At 42.2% G+C, this 16,826-nt stretch overlaps 1 long non-coding RNA gene across 1 annotated transcript; it reads right to left on the minus strand.

Annotated features, from left to right (window-relative positions):
* Positions 1 to 969: 969 nt before the first annotated feature.
* Positions 970 to 16,073, minus strand: LOC146404987 (uncharacterized). The gene is made up of 4 exons (XR_014842616.1): positions 15,974 to 16,073; positions 6,925 to 9,806; positions 1,970 to 2,670; positions 970 to 1,332 (listed from the first exon to the last, which is right to left on the minus strand). It is a non-coding gene; the product is annotated as an uncharacterized LOC146404987 (long non-coding RNA).
* Positions 16,074 to 16,826: the final 753 nt, after the last annotated feature.

The following is a 16,826-nucleotide window of genomic DNA, read 5'->3' on the forward strand; positions in this document are numbered from 1 at the left end:
CGTGATAGTAAATGTGTGTCTCTGAGTTATTTGCAACGTGCCTCCGTAGTGACCGATCTGAATTTCTGCCAAGTCAGTTTGCCTCCGGAGATCACAAGGAACTCAGGAACTTTACCTTTCCTGGAAGGATAAGTGGAGACCTCCATGGACAGTGGTTAGGAATGTCAACCTGTGGACGCACCACCAAGTGGCCACACTAGTCCCACGGCTTCCCCTTAGCAAGCTTGGCCCTCTCTGGGCCAGGCCGTGCCGACTTCAGCATTGTTCCAGGTCTCGCTCTGCCAGGCCACACCTGCCGAACCTGCTGTGGATTTTGGGCTTCTGTTTCTGACTCCTTTTCAGATGCTTCTGCCCTTCTCAAGGCAGGGTCCACCCAGCTCTGGTTCTGGGTCCTGGCTTCTGACCCAGCTTTGCCTTCTTTTGCAGAGAAGCGCTTCTCCGAGTGGCAGGCTGCTTCTCTGGAGTAAAATGAGTTTGGGTCTCTTCAACTAATTAACTTCTATGCCCCAAAAGTCCCAAGATAAAGAATTGTCCCCAGGACGATTAGGAAAGGGTGGCGCGTGGGCCGAATGGGTGAAGGGGGGTCCAGAGGTACAAACTCCTCTTATAAAATATGTGAATCCTCAGCATGACGTACAGCCTGGTGACTGTAGTTCTTCATGCTGCAGCACGTACTTGAAAATCGCTGAGACAATACATCATTTTTTTTTTTTTTGTCTTTTGTCTTTTTTCTAGGGCCACACCTGTGGCATATGGAGGTTCCCAGGCTAGGGGTCGAATTGGAGCCATAGCTGCCAGCCTACACCACAGCCACAGCAACGCAGGATCCAAGCTGTGTCTGTGACCTACACCACAGCTCACGGCAACGCCAGATCCTTAACCCACGGAGTGAGGCCAGGGGTCGAGCCTGCAGCCTCATGGTTCCCAGTCGGATTCATTTCTGCTGCGCCACGATGGGAAATCCACATCTTTTTTTTTTAACATTTTTTTTTTCTTTTTAAGGTTGCACCTGTGGCATATGATAGCTCCCAGGCTAGGAGTCGAGTCACAGCCACAGCCATAGCAACATGGACCTTAACCCACTGAGCGAGGCCAGGGATCGAACCTGCATCCTCAGGGAGACTCCTTCATGTCTTTAATCCACTGAGCCTTAACCCTCTGGCCACTCCAAGAGAATAGACCTTAAAAGTTCTCATCGCAAGAAAAAAATATTTGTAAACACAGTGGTGATGGATCCTATAAGGCTCTCTGTGGTGACCGTGTCCAGAAGGATGCAGAGCGAATTGTTATGTTGAGACCCGAAACGGATATAACGTTCTGTGTCGGTTACACCTCAATTAAAAAGAGAGAGAGAGAGAGAGAAAGCAAATACAAAGGTAGTTAGCAAAGGACCCAAAATGAATAGCAAGGTGATAACGGCAGTTATTTCTTACCCTGGGCTCAGAGGAGGCCAGTGTAAGGAGATGAACATTTTCCAAAGCACCTCGAGGTGGGGCCAGCCTGCCCTTCCCGACACACAGAAGAGGTCATAAAGAGGGCTCAGGAATCGCCCAGGAACCTAATCTCCTGACTTCATCTCTGAGGGACTGAGGCTCGGAGAAGATTTTCTGTCTTTACAGCAAATTGCCCGCAGGATATATTCATAAACGTCTTTGTCTAGCCCACAGATAGGTCCATAAAGTCTCAGCCTGACCTTCAAAGCTTTGAATCTCCTCTCACCGGGACTCTCTAACATTCCTTAGCCATACTGAATTAATTACTGTGTTCCATCGCAAACAGCCCATTACCTTCTTTTCATATTTATGCATACTTTCCTTTGTCTAATCTTACTGTGTCTCCTCTGTTTTCTCCCAGGCCTGGTCAGTTCATTTCCTATTTGCCACACACACTTCTGGGAATCTGTTTGCACTGCTATTTAGTCTATCAGGATTATGTAAGGCTTTGGCTAATACAGTTTATTGAAACTTACTTCGCATATATTGACTGTGATTTTTACAATGCACTGCTTGTTGGGCTGGGTCTTGGACGTAGAGAGATGGACATGGAATCCTCTTTGTCTCTAGGGAATTCATCGTGTAGAAATTTGATCTAATGTAAAGGACCTTAAACACAGTGGTGCAGCAGTGCGATGACAGTTCTGTGTCGGGAACAGAAGGGCTGTCTGACCGAGGCTCAAGATACCTCCTGGGCAGGTTGGGCCTGGGGGGAGGTTCCACGAGTCACTGGAAATTCTCTAGACTAGAAAGTTTGAATTCACGTATCAGGCAATAGAAAGAAGAACCCCTAACACAGCGACACATTTCAACGTTGATTAACATTCCAAGAGTTTATTCTAATACCGGCACAGTTCTTTGTGATGGACCAGGAAGGAGAACTCTACTTCTTCTTGCATGTGGCTGTGTCTCTTGTTTTCCACAACAAGAACAAGAGCTTCAGAAGAGCATCCTATGTTCCCCAGGTAGCAACTGAGCGAAGTAACTTGAAGACAAAAGGTTGAATTGTCAAAAACAGGCAAGACCTCCTGAGCGTTTTCCACGTCAAGTTCACCGGGTTCCATGCACATTAACCAGCTTGCCGCCTTCTCAGAGGGAAGCAACACAGCATTAGAAACTATTAACATTACCGTGATCCTTGTACACTGACTACACCAGAGTCTCTCCCTTCACAAGCCTGTGAGGTAAAGGAAAGAAAAGAGATTTTTCAGGAGTCATAGAGAACCATGAACCTCGAATCAGAAGCAGTCTATTGACCTAGCATCCAACATGCTGCTTTATTCCTCTTCCTACAGTGATACTTTTTTTTAAGAGATAAAGATGAATCCGATTTATTAATAGTGGGCTCATTTGAAAACGGTCACATTTAAAACTTACAAGCAAACGCTAATAAAATTGCTGGAAATTGTTAGACATTCTCTTAAAAGTTTTTTAAGAAGTTGAAAGTGTAGCTGTTCAGGGGGTCTTGTTTGTATCTTGAGTCTTTGGTTGGCGTGACTCTTTAAAAGCAAAATTCAAGCACATTATCACCTAATGGTAAAAAAGTGCTACAGAGGCCAAGTAAGGACAAATGTGCCAGCAGTTTATGGAAAAACAGAAGCAACATGGGTCGGCATTAGTGACCGGGACGGGAAATGATTGCTGAAGGTCTAATACAGCCTTGCCCTCCATTGAAGTTGGAGAAAGGATGACTGTACAAATGGTGATAAAAACATAAGTATATGGACACGGGTAGTGAACTCCTTCTGCATAGATTTGCCAAATAACCAGAGTGGGGAAAAAAATGATGAGTCTGTTCTATTGGTTACATGCACATGGGATTCAAGAGCCAGCGTTTGCTCCGTGTGGGAGCAAGTGAGCGATTCAGCAAACATCTGAAGTCAGATGGAAGCATTCGTGCTGTCTGGATGGCTAATTTGCTGGTATGTTTCAATCATGGCAGGGGTGGGTTTTCTGAAACGAAATGGAAATACTGAGCTAGTTCAGCAGGTAGCATTTTTACAAGGCTTGGAAGGCACTCTCAGGGATTGTTGTTTCTCTTCTTCTAAAAATCCCTTAAAGGTTATCTTTTCATCAATGGTATTCTCATACTTCGTTTCTCAAAGGTCTTCAATGCCCACAGAAAGGCTGAGATAATAGAAGCCTGGAAAAACGTGCTTTAAAAAACGTGCTGACATTTCTTGGCAAACAATTGACAATTTCCTATATTTGGTTTCCCTCTGATGGTAATTAGTTAACTGTGTTTAACTTTCCACCTTTGAGGAGGTTGTCAAGAAAATGTAGTTCTACTGCCTTTTAATTATTTTCATTAAATGTTTAATTATTAAAACATTGCACTGATACGCTCTCATTCCACAGGGGTCAGAGATTATAAACACAGAGAGGGAAGCCGATTTGAAGCAAACAGGGGAAGAGCAGTAAACTTGTTTGTTCATTGAGCAGACTCTCATTGAGCCCGTATCAGGTGCCAGGCTCTGTGCTGAAAGCTGGGGAGATGGAAAGAGGAATTGGCCCTGGAAAATGCTCCCCCAGAGGCTTAGGGACACACGTCACTAACTATAAACCAAGTGATAAGTTAGATCAATGGTGCTCTAAACTTCCAGACTTTGTGATATAGAAATCCATGGAATGTTATGATTGTATGGCCATCTCTATGGTCAAGATCCATTGAGTACATTTCCTTGACTTAATTTATAATTTTAAGGTCAGGTCTAATTGGTCACCGCAATAGCTGTTACCTTCTCCTTATTTGAAGGCAAAATGTGGAATTTTGATATAAATCATGGTTATTAGTATTACGGAGTAAATAGAGTACTATGAAAGAGAAAATATATATGGTACAGCCTAGTTTTTAAGTCTGAATCTGCTATTTACCAGAAGGGGATGAATTTTTTTCCTTCCTGAGTCCTGGCATCTCCAAGGATCCAACAAGAATGGCTACATGGAGTCACATGTATCTCTGACGAGGTGAAGCACCCTCTTGTGTTGTCGGAAAGCATCAGACTAGATACTAGACACGGCACTTGACCCTTTCCGTGTGTTATTTACTTTGCCCAGAACATTATTCTTTCCCCCCAAATCTTTGCGCTTCCATGTTGCCTTGCTAATTCCTCCTCAGGAGAACTGACCTCAGCTATGCCACCTGGCTTTTCTCTGACTCCTGCAGGTCGTCCCTCCCTTCTATCAACACAGCTGCTCACTATCCTCCTCTCTCATAGTCCTTCCTCCGCTGGTCTGACTCCTGGACCACTAGTCCAGCCCCCCTTGACTCCATGTGGGTGGGAAACATAGCAGTACTGCGAGCTGTTGTGTTATCCCCAGGGACAAGCCCGGAGCCTCCCCCATCCCAGGCAATCATAGATTTGTGGTGAATGAATGAATGAGTGATCTAATGGGGTATCTAAGTCACATGCTTTCGGATCAAGGCTCTAGAGTAACAGCACCCCGCGCAGCAGATCTGTGGTCAGTTTGAGGTGACCTTGACTGACACTGGCAGAGAAAATTTACATGATCCTTAGAGTACATGTGGGTGCCCTTATATCATCCTGTTTCTGCCAATCAACGATGCAGTCCATTGAATGGGAATTTTGACAGGGAGACAAGTGCCCTGGACTTTGAAAGCGTGGGTTCAAATTCCAGCTCCACCATCATAAGCTATTTAGTACCGTGATGTCACCTGTCTGAGCCTGTTTACTAAGTTACAGATGAAGAAGAATAATCGTTGTCTGTATATGTCTTATGCAGGTAAAATTCAACTGATTTAATTTATATGTTAATTGTATACTGTAATTCCGAGTTAATAATATGTAACTTTATATAAATGTGTACATACACACACACACATATATATAACATATGTATGAGCCTGGTAAAGGTGTTACAGAAGTTATATAAGAAAATAAAACGTTCTATAAAATGGAAAGTGATATAAGTATTACTACAAAGCCCCATCTGCCTTTGAAATGCGTATAGGCAGAGTCCAGGCCTGGTCAGGAGGGGTCCAGTTCAACGCTGACAAGAGCAACTTTCCAGGATTCTCCCTCCCACTCCTCAGTAACCAGTGGACTTCGGGCAGCAAAATGAATTATCCGTGCAAGGCATTCTTTCTTTCCAGACAGAGTGAGTTGTCAAGGGCAGTGTCCCTTGGAGGATTCTGTAACAGAAGCAGAGACCTCTCCTACCACAGCTTCATTCTTTAATTTGTAAACTTGTCTATAGCTTAAAGAAAATTCATTCACCATCTTCTGATTCATTACCCTCCAGTTACTAAAACATGGTTTTGCTAAATTAATTCCATGTCCAGAAGCCTCACGAGTTCATTGCACAGATCTTTTTAAAGTTTTGTTCTAGAAGCAACGGGAACAGAGCCGTATCGTGTGCCCGCCCCGCCCAAGACTTGCATACACTTAAACAAATCCGTACAAGGCTGAGATGCGTTTGACATTTAGAATTTAGCATTCATGCTGATTCCAAATATAGTCAAAAGCACCCTCCTCTCTTTTAGTAAATGAACTTTCAATTTACCAAAAAGAAAACCACAATATTGGACTGTGCTAAACCTGACTCGACTTTGAATTTGTTGTACAATTAATATTAATTGAATATGCATTGATTTTGTTCTTTTGACTAATAGAGTAATTTTAAAAGAAAAGCATGTTCCAGTAACTAAGCAGATTAAAATAGACAACATATATTTCTTGTTTAATCAGTCCAATAGTGGAGTTCCACTAGTTTAAATTCACATCTACTCCCTACTTAATCAAAGTGAAATGCTATGTTTATCCTAAAACTTAAACCAAGAAAAAAAAGGATGGGACATTTAACCCAGAGACTCACATTTCAGAAATCGCCATGAGTAAAAATGTGTCATTCTTACTTAAAGTGCATTACAGACGGGCTTTCCCCGAAAGTGTTGTCTGTGCTGAGGCTGTTTCTGCAACCACGCTAATGAGAACAGCATTCCTCCATCCCACAATGACACGGGAATATCACATTTCAGCCTTGTAGGACTATGGGCCCCGACACGTAAATGAAGCCATCGCAGCAACATAAACAACGGCCCAAACATGGGGACGTGTTAGCAACTGTAAAACAGCTCATTGTGGTGCTGTGGGTCCAACAACCGCACGGCTGGGACAGAAACCCGATTTACACAGTTTTCACTCTTAAGGACCTAAAAAGGCTTTCAAACTCATAGACTCAAGGCATGGGGACGTTCCACGAGCTGTCGGAGGCAAAAGTCTTTTGTGCATAGAGGGAGGTATGACCCAGACTATCCAACACAGTACTGAAGAAGAACAAAGTCAGAAAAGTGACATGACCTGACTTCAAGACTTACTATAAAGCACCAGCAATCAAGACTCTGTGGTGTTGGCGAGCGGTTAGAAACATAGACCAGTGGGATGGAATATGAATCCAGAAATAGACTCACCTACATACAGGCAGCTGATCTTTGTCAGAGGAGCAAAGGCAACACAGTGGAGCAAAGACAATCGACGACTGGTGATGGAACAACCAGACATTCAAATGCAAAAGAGAAAATAAAGACACTCATCACAAAAATTAATTCAAAATGGATCACAAATGGGAGTGTTAAAAATAAAACTATGAAAACCTTATATGATAACATAGGAGAAAACGTAGATGATCCTGGGTAAGGCAATGGCTTTTTAGATAAACATCAAAGGCATGATCCATGAGAGAAATAAAGGATAAGCTGGACTTCATTAAAATGAAAATTTCTCTTCTTCAAGAGAGCACAAAGAGAATATCAAGAGAATTAGAAGGCATGCCGCAAAGCGGGAGCAGATATTTGCAAAAGACCTATCTAATAAAGGACTATTACCTTAAAACTCAGCAATCAGAAAAGGCACAGCCCAATTTTTTTTTTTTTTTAAAAAAAGGTCCAAAGACATCAGGAGGTACACCACCAATGAAGATAGACAGATGGCACATAGCATAAGAAAAGAAGGCAACACCATATGTCATCAGGAAAATGCAAATTAAAACAGCGGGATACCACCACACCCCTATTAGAAGGGCCACAGTCGGGAATGCTGACACCACCAAATGCTGCTGGGGCTGTGGAGCCACAGGAACTCTCATTCACTGCTGGTGGGAACTTGGGGCAGCCTCCTTGTGATGGGTATGTTTTGCAAAATTATCATACTCATCACATGATCCAGCCGCCGTGGTCCTTGGTACTTACCCAGAGGAAAGGAAAACATGGGCACACAGAAATCTTCACCAGAGTGTTTACAGTAGCTTGGCTGCTAATTGCCAAAACGTCAGAATTTGGAAGCAACCATTATCTAGTAGGTGAGTGGATAAACTCGCATGCATTCCAGACAGTGGAATATTATTTAGCATCGAGAATCAATGAGCCATCAAGCCATAAAAAGGCATGCATATTGCTAAGTGAAAGAAGCCAATTTGAAAAGGCTACAAGCGAAACAATTCCAACTCTGTGGAAAAGGCCAAACTGCAGAGTAAAGAGATGGTTGGTTGAGAGGGGGAGGGGGAAGGGAGGGAGGGGGGAATCGTCAGGACACAGAGGACTTTTAGGGCTGTGAAACGATGCTGCATGATGCAACCCTGCTGGATAAATGTCATTATGTACATGTCCAAACCCATGGAATGTATAAAACCAAGAGTGAACCATAAAGTCGAAGATGGCCTTGGAGTTACATGATGTTAAGACAGGTGCATAACTTCTAACAAATGTACCTTCTGGTGGGGATGTGATAATGGGGGAGGCTGTGCATATGTAGGATCAGGAGTAGATGGGAAATATCTGTACATTGCCCCAACTTTAAACTGCTCTAAAAAATAAACTCTCTTAAAACAAAGAAACAAAATATAACCCCATGTTGTGAGGAGACCAGAGGAGAGACCCACGTGAAGAGGGCATGAGGTCCCTGGATACAGCCCTACCTGAACCCCCAAATGGGAATAACTATGACCTATTTGCCTTCTTTGACAGGGGAGTCTTCATGAAAGCATGTCCCACCCCCACATTTCCCAGAAAACCAACACACAAAAAAAGTGACTCTTCATGAAAGAGGCCAGCCCCAAATAGTTAGTTAAAAATAGAAACGATTGTTTTTTGTTTTTAAGTCCCTGAATTGGGGTGGGTGGTTATACAGGAGTAGATATCAGAAGGAGGAAATCAAGAGAAAAGGACCCTGATTTCAAATCAGCCAACAATTGACTGTGGAATCTTGGAAACTGACTTAGTTGCTTTGACTTTCAGCTGGATTTTGCACAAAGCTGCAGACTCCTTTGGCCCTCAGGTCACCAAAGTAACTTCCAAACATCTTCCTTACAAATAGGAGCCAGCCTTTCAGGGATGCTCCTTGTGAATATATTTTCCTCTTCTCTGTGGATATATGCGAAGTACAGGCATAAATAAAGGAACCGGGGAACAGATTTCTTATCCAGGAAACTTGGAGTTTTACATAGTAGCAAGCATTTTCCTTCCTGCTTAAAATGCTTCCTGGGGAACTCGGGGAAGCCATGCACGTGTGCCTTCAGCTGGATTGTCCTTACACTCATTCTGTTGCTTGCAAGTGACAGATTGACATCCGGAGCTGACTTCCTGAGCAAGCCATCGCTTTCCTGAAGTTACATATGCATGACGTCTGGTAGGTACACACGCCATCTCCCAGCCGTCTGGGGAGACCTGGAGCCTTTGGCCAAGCCTGGGTCGCACTTGACAGTCACTGAGCTTTTCCTGAAGGGACACAGCTCTGCTTAAGATGCAGGGAAGCAGTGATGGCAACTTAGTGGGAGGGAATGACGGGGCGTTTAAGTGAGAAATTTGTCCCTGATGTATGCAATGAAAAGAGGATGCCAGGATGCCTTTATGGCGATATTCCAGAAAAGACTGGAAAATAAAGGATTAGAAGTCCTTCACCTTTGCTCACTCGGATCACCAGTTTTATGAGCTGACTATGATGTCAAGGCATTCTCAGACTTTCTCACAGGTATAATTTGTCTGGCCATTGACCTTGAAAGATCTTGCCATGAGGGAAATCTGGAAATCTGCACAATTTGAGCTATAACCCTAAATGCTTAGGTGTCTCCAGCTAGAAGACTACAATAGCAACAGTGTAACACTTAACCTTGTAAAAGCTGTGGTGTTGGGATTATTTTTAATGCCAGGGATTCAGAGATCTGACCCTGAAGAAAATGATCCTGTTGCTTCTGTAAAAAAATGAAGCTTATTGCCCCAAGTTCCGTTCGTGGCTCAAGGGGTTAAGGAGCCTGCGTTGTCACTGCCGTGGCTTGGGTTAGGTCCCTGGGCCAGGAATTCTGCAGGGCAAGGGAAAAGCCAAAAAACAAAATGAAAGAAAGAAAGAAAGAAAGAAAGAAAGAAAGAAGGGAGGAAGGAAAGGAGGAGGGAGGAAGGAAGAAAGGAAGAAGAAAGAGAAAAAGGTGATTGTTGCATTATTCTAGTAGCACTGTGTAATGGAGATTTTTCTCATCAGAGGAGGAGGAACAAACTGAAACCCCTGCAAGATAAATCTTGCTGAAATAGCTCTAATCCCATTATTCTCCACTTCAACATGGGTCCCTTCTTCCCTTTTTCCCTCCAGAACACAGGTCATCTCTCCTGCTGGCCTCCTGGTCCATCCACCCTTGCAATCATATTTCCCAGCCGTCCACTTCACCTGCACTTCTGTTGGCAGTGGCATGTGGCTTCTGGTAGGGATTTCTGTGCATCCCCCTCTCCTTTACCTGGTTTTTGCTGTTCTCCCCACCTGACTGCCTTTCTCTCTAGCCACTCACCCAGAACTTTTTGTTTGTTTGTTTGTTTAGCGCTGTGGCACATGGAGCTTCCCAGGCTAGGGAGTAGGATGGACTGGAAGTTTGGAGTTGATAGATGCAAACTATTCTATTTAAAATGGATAAACAATGAGGTTCTACTGTACAGCACAGGGAACTATACCCAGTTTCTCGGGATAGACCATGAAAGAAGATGCCAGGAGGAAAAGAATGTATATATAGATGATTGGGTCACTCTGCTGTACAGCAGAAACTGACTCAGCACTGTAAATCCACTCTACCCTAATAAAAAAAGGATAATTAATAAGAGAAGTGACCCTGAAATCAAGGTTGACACATTTATCTTTTAAAAAAAGAATTCCAAATTCATTTCTCTAAACAACATTACAAATTCAAAGTTAGGAAAGTCTGGTTGGTTGAGGTTATTTTCAACAGCAGACCGTCTGTGAACATTTGCGAACATTGGCGACAAGCGGACGGCTCACGGTCAAGCCTGATGATGGGACGTGTGCACCCATCAGAGAGTATTTATTTTAGAGGAGAGTATTTGCCTTCGCCAATGAGCTTCACAAATGTTTTGAAGTGTGTAAAATCCATAGAGTAAACACTCCCTTCATTGATGGACATTCTTTTTGCAGAGAGTTCAACACTATTATTCATTTATAAAAAGCGAACCTTAGCTCTCAGGCCAAAAGAACAATTGCAGTTAATTTTCCAAACGAGGAGTGTGGTTCGGCCATCATTTATTGGGTAATGTCTTCACAGACCAGCTGCCGTATCCTGCAGCAATCATTTATTTTGCTGGCAAGAATTTTGAAGCAGGAGCTTTCATTTCAAGAAGTGCGGGGAGGTCAATAGTTGATTCTATTAGATTTTTTTTTTTTTGTCTTTTTAGGGCCACACCCACAGCATATGGAGGTTCCCAGGCTAGGGGTCAAATTGGAGCTACAGCTGCTGGCGTATGGCACAGTCACAGCAACTTGGGATCCGAGCCACATCTGTGACCCACACCACAGCTCAGAGCAACGCCAGATCCTTAACCCACTGAGCAAGACCAGGGCTCAAACCCATGTCCTCATGGATACTAGTCAGATTCATTTCTACTGAGCCATGATGGGAACTCCCAATATTTGATTTTAGAGAATTAAGGTGGTCCAAGGATTTTTCAACACCCTTCTTTCCATATGGACTGTGCTCACGTTCTCACAAAATTCCTTTGAGAAAATACAACCTGATTGTCTAAAGTGCCGTGCAAGTACTTTCTATAACAGCCACTTACTTTGACAGAATACCCATAAACATTTTAGTTTTCTCATGCAGTTTTAAACGGAAATAAAATCACACTTAAAAATGCATTTTGCCAATTTTCCACAATAAGCAGGTATGCTTTTTAAAATCGGAAAAAAGAGAGCATTGTTTTAAAATATCATGTTTGGAATCAGCAAATATGTAGAAGGCGTCAGGGATACGCTGGGCACAGGGTCGAGCACCTACGTGCATTTAATCTAGTTTATTGTAAATTAAAACGCTGAGGTAGTGGCGTTTGCCTGTTTTTTTTTTTTGTTTGTTTGTTTTTTTTTGTCTTTGTGTTTGTTATTTTTTTAATGAAGCTTAAGTAATGTATGCAAACAGTTGCTGTGTGTGGAGCCAGGACTTAAGGCAGCCCTCCCCTCTCAGGACTGCACTCTGCCCCTGATCTCAGAACCCCGTGTGCGTGGGAGTGACGTGGGAGTCTTTTTCTTTTTACCATTTTTAAAATTGAAGTACAGTTGCTTTGCAATGCTGTCTTGGTTTCAAATGCACAGCAAAGTGACTCGGTTATATTTACACACAGACACACATATGTGCTTTTTTTCCTTTTTTGACTCCCCCATGGCATGGGGAGATTCCCAAGCTAGGGATCAAATCCAAGCCGGAGCTGTGACCTAGGCCGCAGCTGCAGCAACACTGGATCCTGAACCCTCTGCACCAGGCCCGAGATGGAACCAGGCCTTCCGCAGAGACAAACCAGTTCATTAACCCGCTGTCACAATGCGGGAACTCCCTTTACAGATATATATATATATATATATTCTCTAACATTATTTTCCTTTATAGGTTATTATAAGATATTGAATACAGTTCCCTGGGCTATGCAGTAGGCTCTCATTGATTATCTATTTTATACACTGCACCGTGTATGTGTTCATCTCAAACTCCTAATTTCCCCTCCTGCCCTCACCTCTGCGATCCCCTTCCGTTACCATAAGTTCGTTTTCTATGTCTATGAGTCTTTCTGTTGTGTAAACAAGTTTGCTTGTATTTTTTTTTTTAGGTTCAACACAGAAGTGATATCACGTGATCTTTGTCTTTGTCTGGTAATCTCTAGATCCATCCATGTTGCTGCAAATGGCATTATTTCACACACACACACACACACACACACACACACACACACACACACACACACATTGTCTTCATCCATTCTTCTATCGGTGGACTTTTAAGATGCTTCCACGACTTGGCTACTGTGAATGGTGCTGCTATGAACATAGGGGTACATTATATTCTTGAATTAGAATTTTTTCTGGATATACGCCCAGGAGTGGGGTTGCTGGATCATATGATAACTTTTTTTTAGTTTTTGAAGAAACCGCCATTCTGTTCTCCAGAGTGGCTGCATCAATTTACATTCCCATTGGCAGTTAGGAGGGTCCCTTTCTGAGCATCATGTTACATCTCAGATTCTGATTCAGTAGACTGGGATCTGAGGCAAAGCCTGAGAATTCGCACATCTACTGAGTTCCCTGGCAGTGCCATGGGCTCAGACCATATTTGATGTAGCAAGGTGCTCCGTACTTTGCTAAAGCAAACTTTTCAGAAATTTAACTGTTCTTAATTCTTATTGTCTGGTTGTAAAGACTCTAGAATATGCTCTGTAATTTCAGGGAGCAATTACAGTACCCATTTTATTCTTTAGGCAACTGAGATTCCTCCTGTGAAAGTGAGTTTTCGAAGTTCCAACAACCAGTAGAAGGTGATTAATGTAGAGTCAAAAACAATTCTTGAATTCCCTAGGTTCAAACTATTTGCTTCAAATTACCTCAGGTCTATCAGGAAAAGCTACTCTGAGGATTAATCAAGATAACGCAAATAAGGAATATACAAGTCCTTGAACTCTTCCTATCACATAGGAAGCGGTTAATAAATGCCAGCACTTATTATCAATGTTGTGATAAAGTAGAAATTATGGACAGATCTGGTGAAATCTCCACTGCCCAAGTTATAGAGGATGATGGAGCTTAACCTGTGTAAAGAATTCAATATTTCATTGACAAATAGCTCTACACAAGTCAATGGTGCAGCATGGCCGACCAGACACAAAAGCATCCCTGGGTTCTAATAAAAGAAGCATGTCACTCTGGACACTGGTCAGGTGCCGAAGCACAAATCGTGGCACATTGACAAAGCTGACACATTAAGCTTATTTTCTATGGCCAAGGGGTTCACCTTATCTTATTTATCTCTCAAATAATATAAGCAAGATTTATTATAACTCTTCCAGTTAGTTGAATTATGAAACTAATAAACACCACAGGGTAAATGCAGTCAGTAAAGACGTGTCTGAGAAAAAGAATGTGTGTATATGCATGACTTGGTCACTTTGCTATACAACAGAAATCAGCACAACATTGTAAGTCAATTATACTTCAATTTAAAAGAGTAAAAAGTACAAAAAAATAAATAAAGTCAAAAAGGAATCTAAACACCCATTTACAGCAAGTATTAATTTAGGTTCATTTGGTCAACAGCATTGACCCTTTCCCACATTAAGGAAGAAATGTAGTAGTTTAGATTATCCAACAATGACTGTTTTCGAAGCAGTGTGTTTTTTCCTGTCACTGAGAATTGGCCAAAAGTCTTCACATTGCAAGGAGACCGTGACGTCAGGTTGGGTGTTGGAAATTAATGCACAAAATATCCTTTTAGGTCTAAGATTCCTAATGCACACTTTCTATTTGAGATAATAGCAAAAGGCAGTTCTTTAGATCCTAAAGTTAACCAGACATACGTGTTTCAAAGGGACGGGGAGATGTTTGGGAAAGTATCTGGAAGGAGCTGAGAGGCTGGCAGTGATTCTGAGAGTGGGAAATACTAAAACATACAGGAAGGGTTTAAATAGTGATTCTCAACAACTCAAGCCCTACGTTTGAATATCTGTTTGTAGGTAATGACTCCATTGTCATTAGTTTTAAAGGAAAACATAAATTAAAACTACTTGGGATAGTACCTCACAGTTGGATAACTTCTGTCAAGTGAGGCATGAGTTAATGATGCTTCTTTCTTGGATATTTCGCTTTATTCTTTCAATTCTTTCTAGGTGTACCAGAGAAGAGAGGGGAATGTTATCTAGCTTTCAATCTCCAAAAATATCGTGGATAAAAATTTCTCTAACCCTTAACAGTTAACAACTAAGCATTTCATTGTAGAGATCTTTGTGTTTATTTTTGTCATTTTTGAATGAATATTTGTCATGTGCCTAAATTCCTTATTTAAATTAAAAAAAAAAACCTGGAAATAAATGTCATTTACCCCTACATTTCATGTTTATTAGTACTAAGCAGCTGTAATAAGAACGTGCACTAAAAATGTCCCCCTCCTAATAGTTGTGAAGTCAATGTCTTGAATTATATCCAAAGGCTTTTTAAGTAATATAAATCTATTTAGTATTCAGTGTTGTTTTCTTTTTTTTTTATAAGGATAAAATAAGTAACTATTTAAATCCACACAGTAGAATACCTTCTACATGCGCAATAAGCAATTCTCTCAAATTTATAGCTCTACCCAAGCAAACACTAAATTTAATCCTCTGTAATATGGTGAAATACAGACCTTTGGATCTGACTCAATCCGATGGCTTTTGAAAACTGAACATTCAAAAATAAATTATGGGTAAAACATGATTTTCACCTTGCTTTATAGAATCATAAAAAGGGCCAAGAGCTTTTGTTTGGCTTTCTGGAGTTCCAATTTTTTTTTTTTTTTTTTTTTTAGCACTGGATTAAACATTGTAGGATTTACCATACAGGTCTTTCAGGAAGATGCTTGCTTTTTGACAATTCTTTTTATTTTTTTCTTCTTTTCTTTCTAGGGCTGCACCTACAGCATATGGAAGTCCCCAGGCTGGGGGTCAAATTGGAGCTGCAGCTGCAGCCACAGCCACAGCAACCCTGGATCTGAGCCAAATCTGCAATGTATGCTGCAGCTTGCAGCAACACAAGATCCTTAACCCGTTAAATGAGGCCAGGGAACGAACCTGCAATCTCACGGACACTATGGTGTGTTCTTAACCTGCTGACCCACAATAGGAAATCCACTTTTTGACAATTCTGCAAGGGTCTCCTTTGTCCATTTCACACATGTGACTTCCTTTGACTAGTTCACAATCGTCTGTTGATGACTCTGCCTTTATAACGTGCATCCTAAGTGCATAGCTGAGCCTGTGTAAGATGTGAAATTTATAGTTACAAAGCCAGCTATTGCAACTCCATGGACTGGAAGCATGCAAGTCAGAGGTCAGCGGTGGTAAGTTACCGGACCATCTCTCCCCCTTCCCCCTTCCCTGTGCCCTCCAGCTCCGCTCACCCCTTCTTCCAGTCGCTCCCTTTCACTCCGGCCCCTCTTCCTTGCACATAACAATGTTTCATTCCCACCTGGGTCCGAGGGCTGTCTCCAGGAATCCCAGAAACAGGCTTCCTTAACCGCTTGGCCTCGCCTCTGGAGGCGTCCTGCATCTCCTCCTAGGGAGTCCGTGGCGCCCGCGAACTTATTGCGTAGGACAGGCTGACATCTCGGGATTCTAGACTCCCTACTGGTCTGTGAGCAGCTGGGGGACAGGTGCAGGGCTAATCCATGCCCCCGGGGACTGCTAGCCAAACAGTTTGAGGTTTTGTTTTGAAACAAAAAGAATTAGAAACCTTCTGGCCATGTTTCCTCATTTGTAAAGTTATCAGTTTGGCTACTCTTCCACTAGGACGTTATAAGGATGATATAGGTGACCTTTTTTGAGATGTCCTTTCCAAATTCCTTTAATAATGGTCTTGATGTCTTCACACGTTCTTTGATGTGAACTGGAGCCGTCTCTTTTAATGTCTTGTTGGTCATAATTCACGATTCTTTAAAAACTGAAATAAATTTAACACGTTTTTAAGCGTCGTTTAGTCAGTCGTGACTATATATGGGGCTTTTTTCTGTCTGAAAAAATGGATATATGTATATTAGATATTATATACGTTATATATATTAATTAATTCACCTACTGTATCTGTACTAGGCGCCAAGAAGTACGTGACAAGCCTGTGGGCCTAGAGGTTCCTGTAGAAGGAAGTTGGAGCACCCAGATGAGCACGTTCTCCCCAAATTCTGACCGTGCTTGATCCCGTTTCTATAATTATTCAAGCATACACTGCACGTCGTCCCTTGTGCCAAGGCCTGGTTTCTTTTACTTCATTTTTCTTTTTTTTTTTTTTCTTTTTTTTCCGGCTGCACCCATGGCATGTGGAAGTT

This window comes from Sus scrofa, chromosome 3 (assembly GCF_054392235.1).
Source record: "Sus scrofa isolate SSC_HxYL_T2T_F1_AM1 chromosome 3, Sscrofa_HxYL_maternal_Yorkshire_Landrace_v2.0, whole genome shotgun sequence".
Taxonomy (NCBI): Eukaryota; Metazoa; Chordata; class Mammalia; order Artiodactyla; family Suidae; genus Sus; species Sus scrofa.